The sequence below is a fragment of the Colobus angolensis genome, unplaced genomic scaffold (assembly GCF_000951035.1).
Source record: "Colobus angolensis palliatus isolate OR3802 unplaced genomic scaffold, Cang.pa_1.0 Scaffold7, whole genome shotgun sequence".
Classification (NCBI taxonomy): domain Eukaryota; kingdom Metazoa; phylum Chordata; class Mammalia; order Primates; family Cercopithecidae; genus Colobus; species Colobus angolensis.
Window position 1 is genome coordinate 8,238,741 of NW_012120709.1, and position 5,028 is coordinate 8,243,768.

Genomic DNA, 5,028 nt, shown 5'->3' on the forward strand with positions numbered 1-5,028 from the left:
TATTCATTATTAACCCCATTCAGTTTGGCTTCTGCCCTTGCTACTCCCCAGAATTGCCCTCTTAAAGATGTACTCTGAAATGAACACATTTTCTGTATGGATTTAATTCTAGCCTCTTGACGTTATATGTTCTTGGACACAACTGCTATTACACTGACCCTGATTTATCTCTAAATCAGAAAATAGGGAAGTATTGTAAATGGCTCATTGAGAGTGTTGTTCTATTATTTTCATTAATAAAATGGTTGTAGGCCTCAGTTTTTAAAATTCATGTGGTATAAATTTTGATACAAATGCCAAAGAAAATATTCATAAATATAATCCAGCAATACTTTGAATGAATATGACCAAATAGACTCTATTGCAGAATTAGAATGACATTTCCTATAAATACAACACTAAAAAATATCCTTAAAGGCTAAATATATAGTTAAAATTAGGCAAGTTATAAATGAACATTTTAATAGATGACCAATAGACTTTGATAAAATCCAACAACGTGTGTGTGTGGGGGGGGGCTGGTTTATATATATTTTTGCTAGTTTGTGCATATATATATGTTTAGATAATATATATTTAAATTGGAACAGAGGAGTTATTTTTGAACATATGATTATAACACTAAATCAAGAATATTATGTTTACTAGTTGGAAAAACACTAAAGCATCTTTTATATAAGTTTAATTAGAATGTTCTTTGTGTCTATGTTTTCCATTGGATACCTAGTACAGAGTAGCTGCTCAAATTTACATGACTAAATGAAAAAAAGGAAAGAAAACAAATGAAAGGACCATAGTCTTAAAATAAGCAAGTACGTGGTAACATTTACATTTCGATTTCAAATATGAACATGATACTGAGAGGCCATCTGGCTTTCTGTTGAAGACATTTTCTCACTGGAGTCAGAATTTTCTGACTCTAAGGGTTATAAAACAACAAAACCTTATAAAGTTTATTTGATTAAAATTAGCTAAAGTTCTATCATTTCAATCTCTTTTGAGAGTTCAAATAGAAATAGAATAAAGATTTTTTTTAAAAGGAAGGTCTCTCATGTCCCCTTATACCTGCCTTTTTTTCCTCAGATATATCTCTAGACTTCAACCCTCCCATTTTATCCTAGCACCCATCTTGCCTCTCCTTTCCTCTCCAGTTTATACCCTATTCTTAACTATTTGAACTTTCTCTCACCAACATCTTTGGCTATTTGTACCACAATCATTCTGCCTCAGTCACTCAGTAACTACTAAAGTCCTGCTCTTTACTCCTTCAGGCGAATAATAAAAATGCTGTCAAAGAAAAAAATCACAAAACAATACAGATTGTACCACTAAAGATTGATGGTTTCCAGCTTCACCTAAACAGGAACAGGGTTCTTTCTTTTTCCTATTAATGCCGCTGCCAGGTCTCTGTCACCTTCCACCACACTCAGTGTACTGTCTTACCACTTGATAAGACATGGATGCCCTGACAGGTCTCTTCCAACAAACAGCACAAACTCACACACTCCCACCCACCTGTCTTTTTTTTCCTCCAGGCTCACTGATGAGATCTTACTTTTACTGTAGAAAGTGAAGTAAACCCATTCAGCTGGGCCGGGTGGCTCACATCTGTAATCCTAGCACTTTGGGAGGCCGAGTAGGCAGATTGCTTGAGTCCAGGAGTTTGAAACCAGCATATCTCTACAAAAAAATACAAAAATTAGCTGGCTGTTGTGGTGTATGTTTGAAGTACTACTTAAGAGGCTGGGACGGGAAGATTGCTTGAGACTGGGAGGTGAAGGTTGCAGTGAGCTGAGATTATGCCACTGCACTCCAGCCTAGGCAACAGAGTGAGACCCTGTCTATAAATAAATAAATAAATTGTATTTTGCTAATACATAATAAAACATAGTTTTGTACCTTGTCTTTCTAAAAGGTATTGCCCCATGCTCATGAGATTTTGGAACTTATGTACATAGTACATTTCTAATGGCATATACATTTGTATAACCCTCTTAGGAGCTAAGTTTTCTATAGTGCACTAAAAGATATAAAAATGCATATGCCTTTTGTCCTCATATCTACCCCAGAGAATTTTCTCCAAGGGAATAATTCAGCAGGTTTTTATTAAATCATTAGTATATTCTAAGAACTATGCCAGGCATGAGAGTTACAGAAATGTAGCGAAGACACTTACGATGTACTCATGAAGGTGTCATCAAGTCATCTGGTGGAGGTTAGAAAAGGCTTCAAGGGAAGGAACTGCTTGAGATGGCCCTGAAAGGATGAGTAGAGTTAGCCAAGCGTGTGCCAAGAGATAATGGTATGATACATCACGGGTTGTTCTGTTTATAATTATCTTAGTGTGTCTGGGCATAAGATTCATACAGGGAAATGTTAAGAAATGAAAAAACAAACTATATTATAGAATGGTTTATATATAGGTCCAAGAACTTTGGAATTTTTCTTGAAGGTGATAGGGAGTTTTTAGAGAATAACAAAGAGAAACACAATCATATTTGCATTTAGCTGACTTCGTGTAGGTTCAAATAGAGGATGGCCAGTTTTGGAGTAAGGTGAGTTAGAGGAGCACTGCAGTAGTTCAAGCAAGGGATTTAGAGCACCTGAGTTAAGGGAGAGGAAGAAGGTACAGTAAAGGAGAAATAGAATCAACATAACTTTAATAGATTTGGGGAAAAAATGGGTTATGTAATACATGGTTACTTGTGATGGTAACATTTTAAACAACCTAACTGGAGAAAAGACTTAGTTGGGAGAGGAGAAGTGAGGATAGAGTGGGGTAGAATAAGCTGTGCTTTAAAATTACATATTTCAATCCATAGTATTCTTGGTTTTGTTTTTTAATGTTAAGTATCTAAAAATTCCCTTCTTTTGGACAGATATTTAGCAGTGTTTTTTATGGAACTACCTACCTTTACCATACAGCCTGTATAAAAAACAAAATTTAACCAGCCATATAATTTTTTTAAACTTGAATACCTTATTTGAAAAGATACAAAAGCAGCAGGATTCTTTATATTAATAATTAATAATTCAGCAGGAAACAACCTATACTATTATATATAAAGAAAGAAAGACAATCATTTGGTTAAATTGCAGACTATGTAGTTGTCAGAACATTACAAACATTACATTTGTGATTTTCTTTATGCTGTTGTCATGAGACTTCAGACATGTCAAACAGAGAACAGAACTGCCTCCTCCTTGCTTCTCACTGAAGCCGAAGCATCTTCCCTCCCTTCAACCTCATGTTGGCCCTGTGCACCCTGAAAGAAAGTTGCACTTTTCTTTACTGCCAAGTTGTCACTTTTAATACCTAGCCATCTTGTTGAAGTCTGGCTCTTAATAAAGTATTCTATCAGAGAAAAACAGTTTTTCTGTGCTAGCAAAGAACCAAATTTTCTTCCCTTTTAGCTTGATTTTTATAAATCCTTTAAAAGAAATCTTTAAGTGAAAATATGTTTGTGAGTGTGTTTGGGTCTTTGTCTTGAAGTACTGTAAAATTTTATTTAAAATGAAGGTACAATGAATTATGGCCTATGGTATAAAGATGGTTAAACAACAACATGAAACAAATAAGCCCCCATCAGCAAAGGTCTAAACAACAAGATGTTCAAATAAATCTGTTATTCTGAAATATGTAATAATAGAGTTTCTTTATAATATTGATGCTGAAGCCCTATAGGATCCTGAAATTAACACATGTTGAATTAACAAATTATGTACTTTGTAGTTTATTATTGAGTGTATTTCTTGTCTTGTTTTACCATCAATAATCAATTTATGAAACTTTTACAATCTTGATTAAGTGCAGCTTTTAAAGAGAATTTTGAACCTCCATCTTAGAGTAAAAAGTTTTTAAACAAGCTGTTTGTTCTAAAAAAGACAAGTAGATATGCCCTACCATCTATAACTTCAGTGTAATCTCATATATTTCTACATCTAATGATGAGGTACTAAATGTGATTACATGGTAATTGAGTGAATTTTTTTTTTTTTTTTTGAGACAGAGTCTCGCTGTGTTGCCCAGGCTGGAGTATAGTCGTGCATTCTCAGCTCACTGCAGCCTCAACCCCCTCCAAGCTCAAGCGATCTTCCCACATCAGCCTCCCAAGTAGCTAGGGCTATAGGAATGCACCGCCACACCTGGCTGATTTTTGCATTTTTTGTAGAGACAGGGTTTCACCATGTTGTCCAGGCTGGTCTCAAACTCCTGGGCTCAAGCAGTCTGCCCACCTCGAACTCCCAAATTGTTGGAATTACAGGTGTGAGCCACTGCACCCGACCAAATGAACTTCTTCTAATTCAGAATCATTAAAAACAGAAGACTCATGAAAAACAGAAAATTACTCTGACAAATTCGATAAAGATATTTAATAATGTCAATTAAAACACCACTAAATAAATTGGAGAAATTATTCATATTGCTACAACTTATTTAAGGAGAATTTAATTTTATAAAATAAATTTCAAATGAATAGATGATTAGGATAACCAAAATATTCCCCTTTTTCTCTGATGAGCTTCTGGATACACAGATGACTATGCATGGTTTTCCTAGTGGTATTTTATAACCACTAAGTAAGTCAGAAACTATATTCCTAACTGTTCTAGTTATATGGCTATTTGATTGTTTAATATTTGAAAATGTACTTTCCTACTATAGATTAAGGGATCTGTTGGAACATTTACTTCATCTACTTTCTATTAGTGAAATACAACCTTCTTATTTCATTTTCTTATATTTATGGCTATGAGGGCAACTAGTTGGTAAGTACTCAAATATCTGTGTAATGAGGACACGCTCAGTGGCTCACACCTATAATCCCAGCACTATGGGAGGCTGAAGCGGGCGGATCACCTGAGGTTAGGAGTTCGAGACCAGGCTGACCAACATGGTGAAACCTCGTCTCTACTGAAAATACAAAAATTAACTAGGGGTGGTGGCACGTGTCTGTAGTCCCAGCCACTTGGGAGGCTGAGGCAGAAGAATCCCTTGAACCTGGGAGGCAGAGGTTGCAGTGAGCT

The 5,028-nt window shown here is 35.4% G+C and overlaps 1 protein-coding gene across 1 annotated transcript in view; it reads left to right on the top strand.

Annotated features, from left to right (window-relative positions):
- The window catches only part of CEP126 (centrosomal protein 126kDa), an 86,905-nt gene that overhangs the window by 1,984 nt on the left and 79,893 nt on the right, over nt 1-5,028 (top strand). The gene's annotated exons all lie outside the window — the stretch shown is intronic.